Source organism: Amblyraja radiata, chromosome 5, assembly GCF_010909765.2.
Source record: "Amblyraja radiata isolate CabotCenter1 chromosome 5, sAmbRad1.1.pri, whole genome shotgun sequence".
NCBI lineage: Eukaryota > Metazoa > Chordata > Chondrichthyes > Rajiformes > Rajidae > Amblyraja > Amblyraja radiata.
This window is the reverse complement of record NC_045960.1, coordinates 96,354,661-96,380,033: the sequence shown is the minus strand read 5'-3', so window position 1 is coordinate 96,380,033 and position 25,373 is coordinate 96,354,661. Positions and strand designations below refer to the sequence as shown.

The 25,373-nt window shown below is 46.9% G+C and overlaps 1 long non-coding RNA gene across 1 annotated transcript; it reads left to right on the top strand.

Moving 5' to 3' along the window:
• Positions 1-1,034: 1,034 nt before the first annotated feature.
• On the top strand, positions 1,035-6,983 carry LOC116973625. Its single transcript, XR_004412094.1, has 2 exons — positions 1,035-1,132; positions 6,675-6,983. It is a non-coding gene; the product is annotated as an uncharacterized LOC116973625 (long non-coding RNA).
• Positions 6,984-25,373: the final 18,390 nt, after the last annotated feature.

The window sequence follows — 25,373 nt, the reverse complement described above, 5'->3', positions numbered from 1 at the left end:
GGGGCTTCAGTGTCATGCCAGGTGCCAGTGAAGCCCAGAAGGGCTTTTTCATGCCAGTATGTTAAGGTGTCACCGAGTTATACAGCATGGAAACAGGCCCTACGGCCCAGCTTGCCCACACCGACCAAGATGCCCATCTAGTCCCACCTGCCTGAGTTTGGCCCATATGCTTCTAAACCTATCCTATCCATGTACCTGTCCAAATGTCTTATAAATGTTGTGTTAGTACCTGTCTCTACTACTTCCGTTGGCAGCTCATGCCATATACCCAGCACCCTTAGTGTGAAAAGGTTGCCCCTCAGATTCCTATTAAATTGATGGTGCCACAGTGGTGCAGCGGTTGAGTTATTACCTTCCAGCTCCAGAGACCCGGGTTCGATCCTGACCACGGGTGCTGACGGTATGGAGTTCGTACGTTCTCCCTGTGACTGCATGGGTTTTCTCTGGATGCTCTGGATTTGTCTCACACCCCAAAGGCGTACAGGTTTGTAGGTTTATTGGCTTCAGTAAAAATTGTAAATTGTCCCTAGTGATCGCTGGTGGGCATGGACTCAGTGGGCTGAAGGGCCTGTTTCCATGCTGTAATCCTAAAGTCTGAAGTCTAAAAATTCATTCCCCTCTCACCTTAAAACTGTGTCCTCTGGTTCTTGATTCACCTACTCTGGGTAAAAGGCTCTGTGCGTTCACCCTATCCATTCTGAAACACTTTACAGCTAAATTAGATATCTTTAAAGCATGCGGATCAAAGGGTTGTTGGAAACTTGGGAATAATTTGTACACAGAGTAATGAAACGTATTAACAACAGATTAGTTTAGTTTGGTTTAGTTTAGAGTTAAACTTCGGCCCACCAAGTGAGTCTGTGCCGACCAAAGATTCCTGCACACTTACACGATCCTACACACACTTGGACAATTTACAATTATAACAAAACAGTTAATTTACAAACCTTTCCGTTTTTGTAGTGTGGGGCGGAAGCTGGAGATCCCGGAGAAAACCCTTGCAGGTCATGGGGAGAAGGGACAAACTCCGTAGTCAACCAGTCATAGTCAGGATGGAACCCGGATCTCTGGCGCTGAAAGACAGCAACTCTACCACTGCGATGAGAAGAAGGAAAAAGAAGGAATGCTACAAGTGGGTGGAGCATTTTATAGTGAGATTACAGCACAGATAAATTTCAGTAAAGGGCCTGTCCCACGAGCATGCGACTGCATGCGGCGAGCGCGAACTAACGTGGTCGCTTGAGCCGTACGGCCTCGCGTGGCCGGTCCCACTTCGATCGGTATGAGCCGTATGAAGTTGTGAGGAGCTGGTCCCGACATTGCGCGAGGCTCCGAAAAACTGACACAGTCCATTGCGTGATAACGTAACCGCCCGACGCTGTGCGACGTCCAAATTCAGTCGGCCCTCCTCCTGCCCAGCTGATTGGTGAGTATGATGTCGGGACCAGCCCCGCACAACTCCAGACGGCTCCGCGGTTGGAAGTGGGACCGGCCCCGCGAGGCCCTACGCCTCGAGCCACCACGTTTGGTCACGCTAGACGCATGCAATCGCATGCTGGTGGGACAGGCCCTAAAGTCCTTTTAGTTCATGCTAATGAATGTGCCTCTTCCCAACACTCTACATGGAACCGTGTTGACACTACCATCTGCTTTATTCTTCCGCCTATTAATCCAGCCTTTTCTTAAACTTGTGTACATTTGGCCCTCAGCTGTATCTTAGTGGTACTGAATCAGCCACTTTAACCCTTTCTCTGGGTGTATTTTGTTCTTGAGTTTTCTAATGCTGGTCAATTTTGGAGTGCCCCTCCACGAAACAGCTTCCCTGCCATTCACCCTATCAAACACTTTCATAAACTTCAAGACTTCTACAGGCCACTGCCCGGTTTTCTGTATTAACCCATTCCTTACTTTGAACGGAAGGAATGGGTGACTTTTTTGAAGAAGGGTCCCGACCCGAAACGTCACCCATTCCTTCTCTCCAGAGATGCTGCCTGTCCTGCTGAGTTACTCCAACATTTTGTGTCTATCTTCAGTTTAAACCACCATCTGCAGTTCCTTCCTACACCTTACTTTGAACTGATGACTCGCTTGTGGAAATTGGTACGGCTCAGATCCTTCCCCTTCATGGAAATCTGTTCTAAATCTCATTCATTTTGTTCATAAAAACAAAGAAAATAGGTGCAGGAGTAGGCCATTCGGTTCTTCGAGATTGCACCGCCATTTGATATGATCATGGCTGATCATCCAACTCAGTATCCCATCCCAGCTTTCTCTCCATGCCTTTAGCCACAAGGGCCACATCTAACTCCCTCTTAAATATAGCCAATGAACTGGCCTCAACTACCTTCTGTGGCAGAGAATTCCACAGGTTCACCACTCTCTGTGTAAAAAATGATTTTCTCATCTCGGTCCTAAAAGACTTCCCTCTTATCCTTAAACTGTGACCCCTAGTTCTGGACTTCCCCAACATCGGGAATAATCTTCCTGCATCTAGCCTGTCCATCCCCTTAAGAATTTTGTAAGTTTCTATAAGATCCCCCCTCAATCTTCTAAATTCTAGCGTGTACAAGCCGAGTCTATCCAGTCTTTCTTCATATGAAAGTCCTGCCATCCCAGGAATCAGTCTGGTGAACCTTCTCTGTACTCCCTCTATGGCAAGAATGTCTTTCCTCAGATTAGGAGACCAAAACTGTACGCAATACTCCAGGTGTGGTCTCACCAAGACCCTGTACAACTGCAGTAGAACCTCCCTGCTCTGATACTCAAATCCTTTTGCTATGAATGCTAACTTACCATTTGCTTTCTTCACTGCCTGCTGCACCTGCATTCCTACTTTCAATGACTGGTGTACCATGACACCCAGGTCTCGTTGCATCTCCCCTTTTCCTAATCGGCCACCATTCAGATAATAGTCTACTTTCCTGTTTTTGCCACCAGTGGATACCTCACATTTATCCACATTATACTGCATCTGCCATGCATTTGCCCACTCACCCAACCTATCCAAGTCACCTTGCAGCCTCCTAGCATCCTCCTTACAGCTAACACTGCCCCCCCAGCTTCGTGTCATCCGCAAACTTGGAGATGGTGCATTCACTTCCCTCATCCAGATCATTAATATATATTGTAAATAGCTGGGGTCCCAGCACTGAGCCTTGCGGTCCCCCACTAGTCACTGCCTGCCATTGTGAAAAGGACCCGTTTACTCCCACTCTTTGCTTCCTGTTTGCCAGCCAGTTCTCTATCCACATCAATACTGAACCCCCAATACCGTGTGCTTTAAGTTTGTATACTAATCTCTTAGTGCTTCGTATCTTGCTCTTCTGAATATTTGTGAAGCCGAGAATAAGTTGAAGCATTCAACACCGAGGTCTTCAGTTTTCCTCAATTTCTTGCTGGTTATGTAAAGGGCCTGTCCCACTTTAGGAGTTTACCCAAGAGCTCTCCCGCGTAAGTACGTAGAATGTACGTAGCGGGTATGTCGGAGCTCAGGACGTCTCTTAGCGGCTCGTAACGCCAACAGCAGGTACTCGGGAAATGCGGTAAGCTCGTGAAGATTTTTCAACATGTTGAAAAATGTCCACGAGAGCCCCGAGTACCTACGAGCGGCTATTACCATAATTCTCCGAGTTCGAATCAGGGGAAACTCGGGAGAACTCTTGAATTACCTCGTACAGTGGGACAGGCCCTTTACTGTAATATGGTCAATTAAATGAAATCACTTTGCTGGCAAATTATAGCTGTTTTTAACCTTTCACGACTGATCTCTGCTTGTAATTGGAGAAGCTGCAGGAGAGGAATAGGGACAAAAGGTATCCAAAAAAGAAAGCAGGCCAATTATATATTGGTACGTTAGACTAGAGCATTGAATCCCTTGTGGGAGACACAACTATATAATAACACGCAACAACAGAACCCACAGGCAAGGGGAACTAAGACACTCTTGGAAAAGAGCAAGAATGCAAAGGTCTTTCTTGAACTATTGTAACGTCAGGATCAACATCACAGGTTACATGGACAGCAGTGAGCTGCTAATTGTTTTAGTTTTGCTGATTGACTTTGCTTATGGTCAAGACGGTAATGGCTGAACCTGATCCCAGGCTGTTGTGCTACTATAAACCCACTGACTCCCACAGCTACACTTCTTCCCACCCTGCTTCCTGTAAGGACTCCATCCCCTACTCCCAATTCCTCCGTCTACGCCACATCTACACCCAGGATGAGATGTTCCAGACCAGGGCATCGGAGATGTCCTCATTCTTTAGGAAAACGTGGGTTCCCCTCTCCGACTATAGATGAGGCTCTCACCAGGGTCTCCTCTATATCCCGCAGCTCTGCTCTTACTTCCCATCCCCCTACTCGTAACAAGGACAGAGTCCCCCTTGTCCTCACCTTGTACCCCATCAGGTGCCGCATACAACAAATAATCCTCCGACATTTTCGCCACCTCTAGCGAGATTCTACCACTGGCCACATCTTCCCATCTCCTCCCCTTTCTGCTTTCCGTAGAGACCGTTCACTCTGTAACTCCCTGGTCAATTCGTCCCTTCCCAACCAGACCACCCCCTCCCTGGGTACTTCCCCCTGTAACCGCAGGAAATGCTGCACCTGTCGCTTTACCTGCCCCCTCGACTCCATCCAAGGACCCAAAGAGTCTTTCCAGGTGAGGCAGAGGTTCACCTGCATCTCCTCCAACCTCATCTACTGCATCCGCTGCTCTAGGTGTCAACTTCTCTACATCGGTGAGCCCAAGCGTAGGCTCGGCGACCACTTTGCCCAACACCTCCGCTCAGTCCGTCTTAACCAACCTGATCTCCCGGTGGCTCAGCACTTCAACTCCCCCTCCCATTCTGAATCTGACCTTTCTGTCCCGAGCCTCCTCCATTGCCAGGGTGAGGCCCAGCGTAAATTGGAGGAACAACACCTCATATTTTGCTTGGGTAGTTTACACCCCAGCGGTGTGAACATTGACTTCTCTAATTTCAGGTGGTCCTTGCTTTCTCCCCCTTTCCCAGCTCTCCCACATAGCCTACTGTCTCTGCCTCTTCCTTTCTCCATAGATGCTGCCTCACCCGCTGGGTTTCTCCAGCATTTTTTCTCTACTTCAGGCTGTTGTATGTGTGTTATGTCATCTTTGGTCCTTCCTGCTGGGACAAAGAGCATTGCTGGTTTAAAGCAGCAATTATGGGACTTGGAATGACACACCAGAAAATGGACTTGTGTTACCTAGTGTTGGGTGAAGGAGTACAGTACACTACAACTGATGCAGTCGTGTACGGGATGAGCGCTGGGTGAGCAGAATCGATTGGGCTGAAGGGCCTGTTTCTGCGCTGCAATCACTAAATCTAAAGTCTAAAGTGATAATAATAATAATAATGGATGGGATTTATATAGCGCCTTTCTAATACTCAAGGCGCTTTACATCGCATTATTCATTCACTCCTCAGTCACACTCGGTGGTGGTAAGCTACTTCTGTAGCCACAGCTGCCCTGGGGCAGACTGATGGAAGCGTGGCTGCCAATCTGCGCCTACGGCCCCTCCGACCACCACCAATCACTCACACACATTCACACACATTCACACACAGGCAAAGGTGGGTGAAGTGTCTTGCCCAAGGACACAACGACAGTATGCACTCCAAGCAGGGATTCGAACCGGCTACCTTCCGGTTGCCAGCCGAACACTTAGCCCATTGTGCCATCTGTCGTCCCACAAGTGATGACTGTCCAGCAGGCACCCAGGACCTTTATTCAATAATGAGATTCACCCGGTGGGGGTGGAGTGGGAGGGGGAGGGGGGGGAGGGGCGAGAACGATGGGGGATACGGCGGGGAGGGAGGGAGGGGTGGGGTTGATGCCACATGCGGCAGCAGGCAGTAGATAGATCTGCTCGGTGAACTTTTGTAACTTTGTCAGCACCAAAACATGGCGACACTTATGTACTACCTAGGTGAGGTCTGCTGCATGGTTTTACTGGGTTGCATGCAAAACAAAGCATTTCACTGCACCTAGGTACATGTGACAAAAAAGTATCATTGAAGCATTGAATGTCTTGCATAATAGATGATTTCTGATAGTCCAACATTCCCCCGGTGCAGCTCTGGAGGGAGGTGATGTCGTGGATTATGGTCTCTGGAATGGGACTTGAACCCAGTACTGTTTGACTTGAAGCCAAGTGTGCTTTTACATGTGGAACGTCCAACTCACAAGCCCCTTAAAACCTGGAGGCAGGCTCGGGACTGTTTAGTTTTTTTAGTTTAGAGATACAGTCCCTTCGGCCCACTGAGTCCGCGCCGACCAGCGATTCCTTGTAGACTAACACTATCCAACACACACTAGGGACAATTTACATTTATGCCAAGCCACTTAGCCTACAAACTTGTACGTCTTTGGAGTGTGGGAGGAAACCGGAGCTTCCCGGAGGCCACGGGAAGAACATAAAACTCCACACAGACAAGCACCCGTAGCGAGGTTCGAACCCAGGTCTCTGGCGTCGTAAGGCAGCGACACTACCCGCTGCGCCACTGTGCTGCCATAACTGCTTGGAGTGTTGGAAGTGAATATTTTAAAGCAATTATTTCCACCTTACTAACGTTACAAGAGGGGCGAGTTTACTGGAGGGAATCGTGCGGGCGGCCTCATCTCAAGGCTAACTTGCTTTTCCATTCTTTCAGGCACAGAGCAGTTCACTGTCGATGACCCAAAATATTAACAATACAAAACAGGAAACTACAGTGGCTGATAATAACAGAAGAACGCTTAATGGTTGATGTTTTTCTCTCTTCCAACAGAAGCATGAATCCAATTGAAATAAACAGGTTGACACCTTCATTAAAATAATACACGGGGAACTCTCTCTGAAAGCATTAAGCCATCTCGCATTGTTAACACAATCTCTCGCATGTACAGCTGGTTTGACTTTGTCCAGAAGGTTTATTTTGTATTGAAAATAAATTCATTACTCCTGCGATCATTAAACAGAATTGAAGTGCGTGAAACACTTATTTTTATTCCCAATAATAGGCCTGAATTCTGTGGTTCTAAGTCATTCTGACGTGGTCTTCAGACAGTGTTTGCCTTCCTGTTGTACGGTGGATGCTGTCTGTTCTAATACAATACGATATGATACAATAGAACTTTATTTATCCCAGGAGGGAAATTGGTCTGCCAACAGTCATTAAACACAAAATGAGGGGGGGGGGGGGGGGGGGGAGGGGGGAGGGGGGATGAGTTGTACAGTTTGATAGCCACAGGGAAAATGCATCTCCTGTGGCGTTCTGTACTGCATCTTGGTGGGACCAGTCTGTTGCTGAAGGTACTCCTCAGGTTGACCAGTGTGTCATGGAGAGGGTGAGCCGTATTGTCCAAGATGCTCCGCAGTTTGAGGAGCGTCCTCCCCTCCAAGACCACCTCCAGTGAATCCAACTCTGCCCCCAGGACAGAGCCAGCATTCTTCAGGGGGGATTGAGGGGGGATCTTATAGAAACGTACAAAATTCTTAAGGGGTTGGAAAGGCTAGATGCAGGAAGATTGTTCCCGATGTTGGGGAAGTCCAGAACAAGGGGTCACAGTGTAAGGATAAGAGGGAAATCTTTTAGGACCGAGATGAGAAAAACATTTTTCACACAGAGAGTGGTGAATCTCTGGAATTCTCTGCCACAGAAGGTAGTTGAGGCCAGTTCATTGGCTATATTTAAGAGGGAGTTAGATGTGGCCCTTGTGGCTAAAGGGATCAGGGGGTATGGAGAGAAGGCAGGTGCAGGATACTGAGTTGGATGATCAGCCATGATCATATTGAATGGCGGTGCGGGTTCGAAGGGCTGAATGGCCTACTCCTGCACCTATTTTCTATGTTTCTATGTTTCATGAGTTTGTTAATCCTATTGGCTAATTCCTAATCCTGCTCTCTCCTATCACTGCACTGTAACACTGGGACCTTCACCTCCATTCACAGAATAGAAGCGGCTTTCAAAGTCTCTGTGCAGAGGCCAAAGTTCATCGTTAAGGGATCGTTACTCCAGAACTAAAGGAGAGCTGCTTCATCTGAGCGCTTTGTGTCCGATGAGACATTAGCCCAGCCACCATCTGCTCTTCAAGGAATCCAAGAGGCTTTGCACTCAATTTCTGGGCCAATATTAATCCCCAAACTAACATCATAAGTCATAGGAGCAGAATTGGACTATTCAGCCCATCAAGTCTACTTCGCCATTCAATCATGGCTGATCTATCTTTCCCCGTCAACCCCTTTCTCCTGCCTTCTCCCTGTAACCCATGACACCCTTACTAATCAAGAAGCTATCAATCACCACCGTAACAATACCCATTGACTTGGCCTCCACTGGCCTTCTGTGGCAATGAATATCCATTGACGTAATTCAAAATAAACAAAATACGGCCGATGCTGATGAGCTGAGATAAAAGCAGAAGCAATCTTAGAAATACTCAGCAGGTCAAGCAGGAGAGAGAGTTGGAATTAATGTTCCTGGTCGATGATCTTTCATCACCAAAAGAGATTGTTCTGGCTAGCCACTGTTAGAATCCCCCTGCAGCCGACAGGCTGGGCCTGAATTTCCTTTTGTTCCCCAGCATGTACACTGGAGAATCTGCCCGCTGAACAGGCACAGGGTAGGCCTGGTACCGAATGTTAGACCATTCCTTTCATTGGAAAGGCTGGCTGCAAGGGGGAGAGGTAACTATTAGGTAAATTACACTATTGTTCATCACTCTAATGTTTTTATTGCTTTTAGGTGTTTTCATTTTTTTTTGACTGATTAATTAGTCAGAGGGTGGTGAATCTGTGGAACTCATTGCCACACAAGGCAGTGGAGGCCAAGTCTGAAGAAGGGTCTTGACCGAAACACCACCCATCCGTCTGCAGAGATGCTGCCTGTCCCACTGAGTTACTCCAACATTTTGTGTCTATCTTCCAAGTCAATGGATATTTTTAAGGCGGAGATTGACAGATTCGCGATTAGTACAGGTGTCAGTGGTTATGGGGAGAAGGTGGGAGATTGGGGTTGAGAGGGAAAGATAAATCACCCATGGTTGAATGGCAGATTAGACGATGGGCTGAATGGCCTAATTTTACTTCCAGTTCTTATGAACAAAAGGTTTCCACTGTACCTCAGTACACGTAACACTAAGCTAAACTAAACTCATGTACATGTGCGTTCAGATGTCCAGATACTCTCAAAATCTTTTATAGTGAATGTCAGCCAAGAAAACGCAACTTCTCTGCCCATTGGAGCTATTATTCCACTTTGCGTGGGGTGGGATGTAGTCTAGCTCGGGCTGGTGATGTGTACTCCATGAATAGATCACGTGGAGCATTCTGTACTATTGGGTCGTCACTGGAAAGGGTTGAGACAGCTTCAGCACAAACATCCTGGTTGACGGCACCTGGTGGCAAGTGTGGGTTGAGTAGGTAGGAGAGCAGTGAACTCAACTGGACAGCCAGCACCAGAATGTGTAACCAAACTGTGTCTTGATGAATGATCTACATATAAAACAGCAGGGCGGCACAATGGTAGAGTTGCTGCCGTACAATGCCAGAGATCTGGGTTTGATCCCAACTATGGGTGCTGTCTGTACGGAGTTTGCACGTTTTCCCCATGACCGCGTGGGTTTTCTCCAAGATTCTCGGTTTCCTCCCACACTCCAAAGACATACAGGTTTGCAGGTTAATTGGCTTGGTATACATACAGTATAAATTGTCCCTAGTGTGTGTAGGATAGTGTTAATGTGCGGGCATCACTGGTCAGTGAGGACATGGTGGGCCGAAGGGCCTGCTTTTGTACTGTATGTCTAAACTAAACTAAGCATTACAAATGGAGTACTTCCAAGATTTTTCATCAATCCCAAACTATTTTGTTTATTACCATCTTTCTCTATTCAATTAACTTGAGCTACCCCTATTTACTTTGGTGAGAATGCCTATCTCCAACCAGGCGATTGTGCCTTGCGGTTGAAATCTACAGTGACCACATTGTGGGTGATTGTATTCTAGCTGCAAGCTAAGCCACTTCACCTCGGCTAATTGGCAGAGATGGCTGTAACACATTGACGGGTTCCATTACATCTCGCAGCACAAAGAAAGCCCTTCACCCCACTATGCCGCTGCCCAGCCTTTCAAAGATCCATCCAATTAGTCTGAAACATCCCACTATTTTCTCCACATCCCTGCCAGTTTATAGTTTTCAAATCTTTATCTAATTCTCCTTTGAATTTGTCCATTGTACCTTCTTCCATCTTCCAGCCACTGCATTCCAGTTATAACAGCTCACTGCTCGCCTCGTCTCTAATTATCGGACCTCTCTGCCCACTGGGTGTTCTTCCTTCAGTCACTGGAACTCTTATCAATACTCTGCAAACATAAAGAGTCTCGACCCGAAAATGTCTCTTATTCCCTTTCTCCAGTGATGCTGCTTGACCCGCTGAAATAATCCAGCACTTTGTGTCCATCTTAGATTCGTACATTAGGTTTCTCCAATCAGACCCCACCCTGAGGAGGATAATTACAGTGTGTGTGTGGTCGCTCCATATAACTATAGCCCTCACCCATTCTAGGTCATCTCCATTACCTCCATTCCCAATACGCAACAGTGCCAGAAAGTGTGCCAGTGTTCTCCAAGGTTGGCTAGGTGAAATATTACAGATCAGTGCGGTATTATGATCATACGTTCATGTTCTAGTGCGTTTACCAGCAACGTTACATTGTTATCAGCAAGATAGGCTGAGTGGATTTACTTAATAGAACATGGAATCAGAGTACTGTATGTAGGAAGGAACTGCAGATGCTGGATTAGACCGAAGAGGCACATAAAGTCTGAGGTAGAACAGTTCTGACCAGAAACGTCACCTATTATTTTGCTCCATAGATGCTGCCTGCCCCGCTGAGTTACTCCAGCGCTTTGTGTCTATAGAAACATAGAAAAATAGGTGCAGGAGTAGGCCATTCGGCCCTTTGAGCCTGCACCGCCATTCAATATGATCATGGCTGATCATCCAACTCAGTATCCTGTACCTGCCTTCTCTCCATACCCCCTGATCCCTTTAGCCACAAGGGACACATCTAACTCCCTCTTAAATATAGCCAATGAACTGGCCTCAACTACTTTCTGTGGCAGAGAATTCCAGAGATTATCTATTGAATCAGAATAATTTGGATCACTGGAATAAGTTGCTAGCTGGCCTGATCCATAATTTCAATAGTGCGCCTTTGTCTATTGTCCCAAGAGAACTAGTCACCGTCTAATCAAAGAAAACTAGTCACTGAGCCAAAAGTGGTCATAAGGTCATAAGGAATAGGAGTAGAATTAGGCCATTCGGCCCATCATGTCTACTCCACCATTCAATCATGGCTGATCTATCTCTCCCTCCTAACCCCACTCTCCTGCCTTCTCCCCATAACCTCTGACACCCGTACTAATCAAGGTGTTGGTGGATAGTTAATGCCATGGGAATGGTGGAAAGCCAATTCAGCATAGACAAGTGAAGAGATGTGGAAGACATGCCCAAGACATGGCCAGAGATGGGACCAGATGATGGGAGAGAGCAATGCCCAGGAGTGCAGAAGAACTTGGGGCGAGAATAAGTGTTGTGATAACAGGTGTGCTACGCAAAGTTGCTCGGATCTCCGGAAAGTTTTAGTAGGATTGGGCCTGGATCGCCTAGGAGCAGAGGGAGAACAAAGAGGGAAGAGACAGAGACTTTAAGATTTTGCCTTCCATCACAGTGAGGAGGTGTTTGGTGAACTCACTGTGGTGGATGTTAAATTTGTGTGATCGTGTGTTTTTGTCATTTATATTATATGTATAACTGCAGGGAAACGAAATTTTTTTTTTTTTAATTGAATTGAATTTTATTTTGTCATTCAGACCTTTCGGTCTGAACGACAAAATAAAATTCAATTCAATTAAAAAAAAAAAAAAAATAGAAAATAAATGAAAGCTGTACAGATATTCATGGGCTGACAGTGAAGCAACAGTGTCCACTGTGCCCACAGTGCCCAAACTAAACTAAACGTTGGAAGCTGCCTGCAGAGGTAGGTCACAGCCATCAGCTCACTGTCACACACACCGTAAAGATTGACATGGAGCGGAGCATGGGAATGAATACACAAGGGTGGAGACATGCAGCACTCTCTGAACCCCAACACAATCAGCTATCCCAATTAGGTCCTGTGCTACAAGTTGCCCAGGCTGGTGGTTGAAGGGTCACAAGGGCCACATCTAACTCCCTCTTAAATATAGCCAATGAACTGGCTTCAACTACTTTCTGTGGCAGAGAATTCCACAGATTCACCACTCTCTGTGTAAAAAATGTTTTTCTCTTCTCGGTCCTAAAAGATTTCCCCCTTATCCTTAAACTGTGACCCCTTGTTCTGGACTTACCCAACATCAGGAACAATCTTCCTGCATCTAGCCTGCCCAACCCCTTAAGAATTTTGTAAGTTTCTATAAGATCCCCCCTCAATCTTCTAAATTCTAGCGAGTACAAGCCGAGTCTATCCAGTCTTTCTTCATATGAAAGTCCTGACATCCCAGGAATGTTGCGCAATATCCGGTCAGTAAATAAAGACTATCCATGTAGTGAATATGAGAAGGTTTGCATTTCCCTTTTGTAAAATCCTGTCTGATGGCACGGTGTTTTTGCATGAAAAGGTAATGAAGATGTTTTAGCCAACCATTTGTTACCATGTATGGTTCAGTCCATACACCCCCTCTTGGAATCTTGAGAGCTAGAGAATAAGAAGGATGTGGTGACTGAGGGAGATGCAGTCGGGGGTGAGGACTCTGGCTGAGTCGAGCGATCACCTCATTCTTTGTTAATGACAGGGAAATCCATCAAATGAGTTTGTTGGAGAAACAAGGAACTGCAGATGCTGGTTCACCAAAAAAAATGACAAGAAGTGCTGGAGTAACCCAATTGGTCAAGCAGCATCGCTGGAGAACATGGATAGATGACGTCCCGAGTCGGGACCCTTCTTCAGACAAGTTTGTTCCATTCTTTGCCACTGACCTGAACCAGAATGTTACTGGAGATGCTGAGAGAAAAATCCTCTAAATTTAGTTGGTACAAGGTACCAAGGTACAGTGAAAAACTTTTTTTGTTTGTGCTATCCAGTCAGTTTAATTTAGTGGAATTTAGTTTAGTTTAGTTTAGTTTGGTTTAGTTCCATGTCACGTACAGTGAAATGTTTTTTTTGTTGTGCTCTATCCTGCCAGTGAGAAGACTATACATGATTACAAACAAGCTGTCCACAGTGAACAGACACAGGATAAAGGGAATAATGGCAGTGACCATGAAGCAGACCCAGCAGAGGGTTTTTCTGTCCATTGCCAGCCACAGCTCCATATTCACAACGGCATTCCCTTCTTCATTTGTCGATGCACAGCGGCAGGCGTTATGCTCACGTTCCCTCACATAATCTGCTCATCGTCAGACCTGCCGCCGAGAGGCCGCTGCATTCATGCTCCAGGAAAGTGCGCGCTATCTCTCTTTCATCTGAAGAACTAATTTAAATAAAAATGAACCACCAGGGAAGAAGATATGTTTGTGTCAGGGGGTTTGAAGCATGAGAATGAGGTGCAGTGTCTGAAGGATTACTAGTGTTTGCAAAAGGCCAGGTACCCCGCACAGCTTTATGCTGGATAATTAATGTACAATTTACATACGATCTACAGCCTGGTAAAACATTTGTACGAGGGTTTTTCTGTAGCCTCAGACTCTGCTCCTTCTCTTGCTGATGCCTCCTGTCCGCCCATCCTGGATGTGTGGTGCCCTTATGGTGCTTCCACTACAGATGTCTCCAGCAGGCTGGGACAGAGGGGGTAGCATGGTGGCGTGGCAGTGGAGTTGCTGCCTTACAGCGCTAGACACCCGGCTTCGCTTTTAACTACAGGCGCTGTCTGTACGGAGTTTGTACATTCTCCCCGTGACCGCGTGGGTTTTCCACAGGTTTCCTCACATTCCAAAGGCGTAGAGGCTTCAATAAAAATTATAAATTGTCCCTAGTGTGTAGGATAATGCTAGTGTACTAGTCGGCGCGACTTGGTGGGCCGAAGGGCCTGTTTTCAACACTGTATCTTTAAACTAAACTAAACTGAATTAAACTGAGCAGTGTTTCTCCACCCACTCTCCATGACAAAGACCAAGTTATCCGCAGTTCTCCAAGTGAGGTATTGCTAAAATCCTAGACCAGTATTTCCGCACATCAGTTCAGACCCGCTAGAAATGACTGCCAGTAGTTTGGTTGGAACTTTTTAATGGCATGCTAACCTGCAGTAATATTTCATACCCTTGTGAATCGGTGCCACTAAATCCTTTGCTCCTCTAGGGCATCTCCTAACATCTCCATCATTCTTCAGCATGAAAAATCCTTCCAGTCTGCACACTGCTGCAGTATTGCCTGCCTGTGCTGCAGTTCTGCCCTGCCTTTAGTAAACCCCAGTGTTTCATGGCCCATCGCCTGCCACCCTTGTTTTCAGTCTGTGTCTACCACTGGTCCAGGGTTGGATGTACAAAGGCCAGTTGATGGATTCCATCCTGTACCGATCATGCCGGGGATGCCTCTATCTTACAAAATTCTTAAGGGGTTGGACAGGCTAGATGCAGGAAGATTATTCCTGACGTTGGGGAAGTCCAGAACAAGGGGTCACAGCTTAAGGATAAGGGGGAAATCCTTTAGGACCGAAATGAGAAAAACATTTTTCACACAGAGAGCGGTGAATCTGTGGAATTCTCTGCCACAGAAGGTAGTTGAGGCCAGTTCATTGGCTATATTTAAGAGGGAGTTAGATATGGCCCTTGTGGCTAAAGGGATCAAGGGGTATGGAGAGAAGGCAGGTACGGGATACTGAGTTGGATGATCAGCCATGATTATATTGAATGGCGGTGCAGGCTCGAAGGGCCGAATGGCCTACTCCTGCACCTATTTTCTATGTTTCTATGTTTCTATCCCAGCAGGAAGTTTGTGAACAGAACAGGGAAAACCTTCAGCAAAGCACAAAGGTCTGGAGCAATTCGGTGAGTTAGGCAACATCTGAGAAGGGAACGGATAGGCAATATTTCTGGTCCAAATCCTTCTTCAGAGTCCCAACAATGGAAAACCTTGTTGACTTCTGCCGGCATTGACCCCACAATCTTCCCTCTGCGTGATGTGAAGGACTGGAGGAGGCTGCACAACCCCAAGACCTTGTTCCAACCATTTATCTTTCTAACAAATTGATCAAGCATAGAAACATAGAAAATAGGTGCAAGAGTAGGCCCCTCGAGCCAGCACCGCCATTCAATATGATCATGGCTGATCATTCCAAATCAGTACCCCGTCCCTGCTTTCTCCCCATTTCCCTTGATTCCGTTAACACTAAAAAGTATATCTAACTCTGTCTTGAAAACATCCAGTGAATTGACCTCCACTGCCTTCTGTGGCAGAGAATTTCACAGATTCACAACTCTCTGGGTGAATAGGATCAATATTCTTCCCCACCTCCAACAGACAGGGTTTCAGAGGTTTGTGATCCAAGGCTGATGCTTAACCTTAAGTGGGATAAAGGCTGTGGGTGTATGCAGTGTAAAAACATGGAACTGCAGATCCTGGTTTATAAAAAAAGACACAGAGTGCTGGAGTAACTCAGCGGGTCTGAAGAAGGGTCCCGATCCGAAAGGTCACCTCTCCGTGCTTTCCGGAGATGCTGCCTGACCCTCCCTGAGTTACTCCAGCACTCTGTGTCTTTTTTGGGGGCGTATTCACTGGCCTTGCATACATTTCATGGCTCCCACCCCTACTACAATCCACCATGAATACACAGCTCTTAACGTCTGGCACCACCATGCACTATATGTATGGGGGGGCAGGAAAAAAGCAGAGGAATCACTGCCCTCACTGCCTCTCCTACCTAACCCCCACCCCCATCCAACGAGCATTAACGTCACTGGTGAGAAGATTGACAAGCCTCTCTACTACAACCATATTCAATCCAAACAGTCCCAGAAAATTCATCTTAAGGCAAGTGCAGCATCCTACGAACAACGAGAGAGCCGTCCTAAGCACCTCATAAGAGACCCTGGGACTATCTTAGATCGGACTTGACTGGACTTCATCTTGCACCATCAAGTCTACTCCGCCATTCATTCATGGCTGACATATCTTTCCCTATCAACCCCATTCTCCTGCCTTCTCCCCAAATCCCTGACACCTATACTATTCAAGAATCTCCACCTTCAAAATATCCATTGACTTGGTCTCCACTGCCATCTGTGGCAATGAATTTCACTGATTCACCACCCTCTGACTAAAGAAATTCCTTCTCATCTCCTTTCTAAAGGTACGTCCTTTTATTCTGAGGCTATGGCCTCTGGTCCTAGACTCTCCCACTAGTGGAAATATCCTATCCACATTCACTCTATCCAGACCTTTCACTATTTGGTAAATTTCAATAAGGTGTCCCCTCATCCTTGTAAACCCCAGTAACTACAGGACCAGTGCTGTCAAACGCTCATCGTAACCCTATCATTCCCCATCTGCTCCAACCATCCTACAGCAGACCCTGCCACCCATCTAGCTGATGGCCATCCACTATCTGAACCCATCCCACTCCTCTTCTCAGGCTGAAGATAGACACAAAAAAGCTGGAGTAACTCAGCGGGACAGCCAGCATCTCTGTAGAGAAGGAATGGGTGACGTTTCGGGTTGAGGCCCCTGAAGAAAGGTCTTGACCCGAAGCGTCACCCATTCCTTCTCTCCATAGATGCTGCCTGTCTCGCTGAGTTACTCCAGCTTTTTGTGTCTATCTTCGATTTATACTAGCACCTGCAGTTCCTTCCTATACTCTTCTCAGGCTCTTCCTTTCCAATGAATATACAACACAAGTAGTCACCCATCTGGCAGTGTTGACTTGGTGTCAGGGCTGGATTTACCTATAAGCTAGACAAGCTTAAGCTTAGGGCCTCGAGGTCTAGGGGGGGCCTCGCAGAGCCGGATTTACCACTAGGCTTCATAGGCTGAAGCCTAGGGCCTCAAAATCTAGGGGGGCCTCCGGCCAAGGCAGGACACCTACTGTTCAACTCTGGGCGGGCCCCCCTCTCTATCTCTCTCTCTCTCTCCCTCTCTCCATCTCAATTGTGGGAGATTTGGCCGCCATGGCTGTCCGGTCGTTGGGGGCCTCACAAGTGGAACAGCTTAGGGCCTCTCTTCATCTAAATCCGGCCCTGCTTGGTGTTCCTGGAAGTAATTTCTGCAGTGCACAATGCCAAAGAGTATCAAGGTCGGTCACACGGTACATCTTAACTGGAGTTTTCTCCCCATTCCTCTATCCACAATCAATATCTAAATCAACCAGGGCTCAACGAATTATCCAGCCACGTTTGTTCTGTGTAGGAATGAAAACAGCTGCAGCTCAGAGCTTTATGGAGATAGATGATGAAATTCATGTCGTAGTAATCAACCACTGACCTCCCTCAAGAATAAGCGCAGGCTACAATGCTGTCGATGTTGGTTTAAGTGCGGTTGCACTGCTTCAATAGACATTGCAGCCAGCAGGAACTGCTGTAAACATGGAAATGCATCATTAATATGTCAAAGTGCACTTAGTCACAGCTCGAGCGTTGAAATGTGTTGCAGAGTATTTACACAGGCAGACCCACTCGCAATAATAACGAGACTTAGGTCGTTAGATAATGATTTAAAGTGCAACCTTGAACCCAAGGAACCAGGCCCTTGTAGCAATTTACAAGTTCACTGTGAATAGGGAAGCACTTTTCAGAAGAGTGTGGATGTTTTGTTCGCAAGCCAGATGCAAATTTACATTGAAGTTGCAAATAACATCTTGCTCCAGAATGAAAGATTATTAAGTCAAACAGAATCTAATTGCGTAAAGTGAAATGGAAAGGAACATTGCTTCCTAAGTTAACGTATTGAGATTTTAACACAAGCCTTGAATAAGGACCATATGTCGAGGAAGTGGATCGTTTACATGGGATTTTTATGCACGATTTGCACATTTTGACTTTGGGTGGGTGGATGGAACGAGCTGCCGGAGGAGGCAGATGAGGCTGGGACCATCCCAACCTTTAAGAAATGGTTAGAATGATACGTACATGGATAAGACAAGTTTGGAGGGATATGGTCCAAGCACAGACAGGTGGGACTAATGTAGCTGGGACATATTGGCCGGTGTGAGCAAGTTTAAGAAACAGTTATTTAAGAAGGAACTGCAGATGCTGGAAAATCAAAGGTACACAAAAATGCTGGAGAAACTCAGCGGGTGCGAAGGAAATAGGCAAAGTTTCGGGCCTAAACCCTGAAGAAGGGTTTCGGCCCGAAACGTTGCCTATTTCCTTCGCTCCATAGATGCTGCTGCACCCGCTGAGTTTCTCCAGCATTTAAGAAACAGTTAGACAGGTACATGGATAGGACTGGTTTGGAGGGCTAGCGGGTGTCACCAGTGTAGAAGGGACATGTTGGTCGGTGTGGGCAAGTTGGGCCAAAGGGGCCTGTTGCCACCCTGTATGACTCTATGCAACTGAAGTTGTTTGGCATGAATTGAATGGTTCTGGTAATCATTTCTAGGTGAATTAGTGATGACTGGGAAATTAATCTTTTCAATTTCTGGCACACTGCACTGTGTGCCTGGTGTTTACATCTGCTGATGCCAACTAGTCTGCCGCAGCCATTTCTCCTGCTTAATTTGTAGCATCTACAACTCACAGTGAAAGGAAGCATATACCCTGCAGCAGTTCAGCATGGAGACGGCGATTAAAAGGGTTCCACTCTTCCCTCATTCTTTTTTAGATTAATTTAGTTTAAAGATATAGCATGGAAACAGGCCCTTTGGCCCACCGAGTCTGCACCGACCAGCGATCCCCACAAACAATCCCTACACACACTTTTTTTAAAACAATTTTACCAAGCCAATTAACCTACAAACCTGAAGGTAGACAAAAATGCTGGAGAAACTCAGCGGGTGAGGCAGCATCTGTGGAGCGAAGGAAATAGGCAAAGTTTCGGGTCGAAACGTTGCCTATTTCCTTCGCTCCATAGATGCTGCCTCACCCGCTGAGTTTCTCCAGCATTTTTGCCTACCTTCGATTTTTCGGCATCTGCAGTTCCTTCTTGAACATAACATACAAACCTGTACGTCTTTGGACTGTGGGAGGAAACCGAAGATCCCGGAGAAAACCCACGTGGTCACGGGGAGAACGTACCAACTCTGTACAGACAGCAGGCATAGTCACCCACGCGCTGTAAAGCACCAACTCCACCGCAGTGACACTGTGCTGCACATTGTTTTCTGACACATGTGTGCGCAGAGAAGGCAGGGAAAAGAGATCAGGTGGCAGAAATTATGGGTCGAATGGCCTAATTCTGAAGAAGGGTTTCGGCCCGAAGCGTCGCCTATTTCCTTCGCTCCATAGATGCTGCTGCACCCGCTGAGTTCCTCCAGCAATTTTGTGTACCTTCTACTCTTATAACACTTGAAGTGTTGCTATACGTGACAATAAACGAAACTCAAACTAAAACTCACCTCCATGGCAGCCTTCTATGCAGCTGCCACTCGCTTCCAGGGGAGATACTGTATTTCACGCGAGGATTTGACCGAAATTCCAATGTCCCATTGTCATTCGACATCTGAAGAAGGGTCCCGATCCGAAATGTCACCTATCCATGATCTCCAGAGTTGCTGCCTGACCCGCTGAGTGACTGCGGCACCTTGTGTATTTTTTCTCCATTGTCCCAAGCAGGAATAACACCTTGCTACAGGCAACAGCCATCAAGTGAAAAATTTTCTAGTGAAGGAACTGCAGATGCTGGTTTACACCGAAGATGAACACAAAATGCTGGAGTAACTCAGCAGGTCAGGCAGCCTCTCCGGGGGAAAAGGAATAGGTGATGTTTCGGGTTGAGACCCTTCTTTAGCTACGTCTGATAACCACTCTGAACTCAGATTTTTTCCCTCGTGTCCATAGGTTTTAATGGTCACCTGATTAAGCGTTAGCATTACATGTTGCAAAGGTACTCTGAAGAAGTGGAGACCTCCTGTTTCTATTTCCATATTTCCTTGCAACAAACCTATCCACGCCCTGGGTTCATCCGCCTTACCAACTGTCTTCCCTTGCTCCATGCCAAACTCCTGCTTATCCTGTCCACTAAAGGTGCTGTCATTGACCTCTGGACCAATTTACAGCTTCTCACCCGCCTCACTACTGCCTTGGACACCGTCCCTCTGCCTATCTAAGTTAAACCCACCCGAGTACCACTTGTAAACCTGCCCATGAGAATATTGTTCCCCCCCCCCCCCCCCCCCATACAAGTGTAACCTGTTCCTCTTGTACGGGTCACCTCTGCCCCTGAAGAGTTCCTAACGGTCCAGAAATCTGAATTCCTGCCCCCTGCACCAACTCCTCAGCCATACATTATTCTGTCCTATCCTCTTGTTCCCACCCTCTACTACACATGATGCTGGGAGTAATCTAGATTATGCATCTTAACCTTTTGCTGAACTCCCTATATTCACTCTGCAGGACCTCCTTTGTCTTCTCACCCATGCCAAGCTCTGGCTGCTCTCCTTTGAGAATGTTCTGCAGCTGATCCGCTATTGTGGACCCTGACACCAGGGAGACAACACACCATTCTGGAGTCCCTTTTGCTACCCCCCGCAATCTCCTATCTGTCTCCCCCCAAGTCTCCTATCACGATAGCCACGTGTGACTTCACACTACCCCACTCTGCCTCAATGCCAGGCCTGGGTGCACGGGTTAGACTTTAGAACTGGCCCTTCGGCCCACCGGGTCCATGCCAACCAGCGATCATCCCGTACACTAGCACTATCCTGCACACACAAGGGACAATTTACAATTTTCCCGAAGCCAATTAACCTACAAATCTGTATGTCTTTGGGGTGTGGGAGGAAACCGGAGCACCCAGAGAAAATCCACATGGTCATAGGTATAATGTACAAATTCTTTACAGACAGCACCCGTAGTCAGGATTGAACCCGGGTCTCTGGCGGTGTGGGCGGCGCGACTCACGTCGCAGCGGCCTCTGCAGTCCGTCTGTCATTTTTTTTTTTTTTGTCTCGTTTGTATGTAGTTTTTAAATCGTTCCCCTGCACGGAGAACCCGACCTTTTCTCTGTCGGGTCTCCGTTGTCGTTGGGGCCTAGCACCGTGGGGCTGCCTCCAACCGGAACGACCTGGTGCTGCAGTCGCGGAGCCTGCGGACTTACCCACCATCGTGGAGCTGGCCGAGTTCGGAGCGGGAGGAGCGGTGGTGGCGCGCTGCTGCGACCCGACCCCGGGGATTCGGAGGTTTACCGTAGGTCTGGTAGACAGTAACACCGGGAGCCCGCGGGTCCCTGCTGAGAGACCGCTTTTCGGGGCATCCGCAACGGCGACTTCTCCCGCCCGAGTTGCGGGGTTGAAGATGACCTGGAGGCCTTACATCATCGCCCGGCGCGGCATCAAATGGCCGCGGGACACTTACCACCGCCCGCCGGGGGCTTTGATTCTGACATCGGGAGGGGAATGGGGAATGCAGGGGAGAGATAAGTCTTTGCCTTCCATCACAGCGAGGAGGAGATGTGCTGTGATGGATGTTTGTGTAAATTGTGTTGTGTCTTGGTTCTTTTTTGTGTGTATGACTGCAGAAACAACATTTCGTTTGAACCTCAATGAGGTTCAAATGACAAATAAATTGTATTGTATTGTATTGTATTGTATTGTATTGTATTGTATTGTCAGGTAGCAACTCTGCCACCGTGCTGCTCTGACTGCTGCTGCTGCTCTCCCCTGACCGGCCATTCAGTATGCAAAAGGGGACACAAATTACTGGACTATTTTCTTTAATAAATCACTCTGCTCTGCATCTGTATCCATAGGCAAGCTGAATATCCTGCAATATACGTTTCCTGCGTAGCTCTGGGCAAGTAAATCTATCCTAGAGTTAGAGATAACACAGTGGAGTGGTGGGTGGGCAAGTGTCACTTTGCAGCACTCAAACTTTAACTAAATGCACTTTGACATATTAATGATGTGTGTCCATGTTTACATCAGTTCACACCGGCTAAGATCTCCATTAAAGCTGCAGCACACATGAACTAACACCAATTGCATTGCAGTCAGTGCTTATTCTTGAGGGCTCATTACCAGAACAGCAATGTTGTTATTTATCTCTATAGAGCCCAGAGCTTTAACTGTTACCAGTGCTCCTCAGGTTAAACGTGGATGTACTCTGCAGTAAATGGCTGCACAGTGGCCCAGTTGGCAGAGCTGCTGCCTCACCGCGCCAGAGACCCGGGTTTGATCCTGACCCCGAGTGCTGTCTGCGTGGAGTTTGCACGTTCTCCCTGTGACCACGTGGGATTCCTCCTGGTGCCCTGGTTTCCTCCTACATCCCATAGACGTGCGGGTTTGTAGGTCAATTGACCTCTGAAACATTGCCCGGTGTGTGATGGGAGTGGGTGAGAGAGTGGGATAACATTGAAGATACAGTGAATGGGTGATTGATGGTCAGTATGGGGTCGATGGGCTGAAGGGCCTGTTGTATGCTGTATCTTTCACTCAAAAACCCCACTGATTTTAATGCTGATGAAAGATAGACCCGTGGTGCTCAGATGATGGGATTAGTATAGGAAGGTACTTGATTCTTGGCATAACATAGTGGATGGGAATCACCATTATGATTCTCATGACTGCAGCCACATGCTTCCACTTTTACCCTACATTATCCATTCCTACCTAGAAATCCTCCACCCATGAATAAACCCAAAGCCATAAAGACTGCATATCAATCTGAAGAAGGGTCGCGACCAGAAACGTCGCCTATCCCTGTCCTCCAGAGATGATGCCTGTCCCATTGAGTTACTCCAGTGCTTTGTGTTCTGCTCATGTTTCCAGCAGCTGCTGACCCCTGGGGCTCTATGTCAGCACTCTTGTAGGTAATTGTGTACAGGACCATGGAAACTCCATGGAAACAGTGAGGTGGTTGTAACATCACAACGTAACCACTGCAGTCTTCCCTCCTCGGAATCAGAAGGTCGTGAGTTCAAACCCCACTCCCGATGCTGAGAAGGTAATGTCTCTCTCTAACTTCTACAGGTGCACAGTCGAGAGCATACTGACCGGTTGCATCGTGGCTTGGTTCGGCAATTTGAGCGCCCTGGAGAGGAAAAGACTACAAAAAGTAGTAAACACTGCCCAGTCCATCATCGGCCCTGACCTTCCTTCCATCGAGGGGATTTATCGCAGTCGCTGCCTCAAATAGGCTGGCAGTATCATCAAAGACCCACACCATCCTGGCCACACACTCATCTCCCTGCTACCTTCAGGTAGAAGGTACAGGAGCCTGAAGACTGCAACAACCAGGTTCAGGAATAGCTACTTCCCCACAGCCATCAGGCTATTAAACCTGGCTCGGACAAAACTCTGATTATTAATAACCACTTTCTGTTATTTGCACTTTACCAGTTTATTTATTCATGTGTGTATATATTTATATCATGGTATATGGACACATTTATCTGTTTTGTAGTAAATGCCTACTATTTTCTGTGTGCTTAAGCAAAGCAAGAATTTCATTGTCCTATACAGGGACACATGATAATAAACTCACTTGAACTTGAACTTAATGCAGGCTGACAGATCAATTGCAGGAAGGTAGACACAAAAAGCTGGAGTAACTCAGCGGGTCAGGCAGCATCTCTGGAGAATAGGAATAGGTGACGTTTCGGGTGGAGACCATTCTTCTCGACCCGCAACATCACCTGTTCCTTTTCTCCAGAGATGCTGCCTGATAGCCCTGTCCCACGGTACGAGTTCATTCCAAGAGCTCTCCCGAGTTTAAAAAAAAATCAAACTCGTGGTGAGCACGGAGAATAAACGTAGCGGGTAACGCTAACAGCAGGTACTCAGGAAGACTCGCTAACGGCAGGTAAGCACGGGAAGACTCGTGAAGATTTATCAACATGTTGAAAAATGTCCACGAGAGCCCCGAGTACCGACGAGTGGCCATTACCGTAAATCTCCGTTAGAATCAGGGCAAACTCGGGAGAGCTCTTGGAATGAACTCGTAGCGTGGGACAAGGCTTTGACCCACAGAGTTACTTCAGCATTTTGTGTCTACCTTCAGTGTAAACCAACATCTGCAGCTCCTTCCTACACAGATCAATGGAGGATTCAGGGAGTGACCCAGCACTGATGCTGTCATCTTTGTGGCGTAGCGTTAAACCACAAACAACATCAGCTATTAGAACAGCAAGAGCAGGGCAATGATTACTGACAACCATTACTGCAAAAATATTTTCTCTTCAATATCTCATTCCTCTTTGAGGGAAGCTGAATTCACATTGGACGTGTGCAGCATCGCTGTGAATGTACTCATCTCCTTTCACATCAATGCCATCTCTCAAGTTACAAAGACTGCACAGGTTCTCCTTCAGCCTTCCACTCCATCCGTGCTTTCATAAATCTTTCCCATCCTGCCTTTCACAATGATTTAAAGCCTTCTATCAGTGTTGTTGTCATCAGTAAGTAAGAGAGCATGGCTTGATATTTACTGCAGATAAAGATGAAGTACAGAACTGGGCTGTTTATCAGCTCCTAAAGATCCGGTGCAAGATCTCGTGCGAATCCACAAAATTAAATATTACCTTATTTGTTGTAAGTTATTAGCTTTTGCACAAGGTTGAAGACACCATTTTCACTCAGAGACCAATACGCTGAATTTCGCCTTCAAACATTGAGTTAGCCAGCCGAAACGCCGACCCAAATACTATGCAATCTACAAATTAACTGAAGACAGACAAAAAATGCTGGAGTAACTCAATGGGTCCGGCAGCATCTCTGGAGAAAAGGAATAGGTGACGTTTCGGGTCCAGACCTTTCGTCAGCCTATAAATTAACTGATTGACTTCCTGCCTAAGTTGCCTAGCGAAGAGGAAAGCCATGACTTGGCCCTTTTGCAGGTCATGATAGAACAGAGCACAGCACAGGAACAGGCCCTTCAGCCCATAATGTCAGTGTTGAACATGATGCCAAGTTAAACTCATCTGCTTGCACATGTTCCATATCCCTTAATTCCCTGCATATCCAAGTACCCAAGTAAAATTCCACAAGTCCAGGTCATTTATATATATCTCAAATAATGGAGATACCATCACAGAACCCTGTGGAACTTCACTGGTCACGTACCTCCAGTTAAAATACACCCTTCCACCACGACTTCCTGTCTTTTATCAGTAAACCAGTTCTGAATCCTTGCAACCAAGTTACCGTGAATCCCCTGTATCTCAATAGAATAACAAACTGAATGTTTAGTTTTAAACTAAACTAATTTCGTTTTTTTTAGTTTATTGTCACAGGCACTGGGGTAGAGTG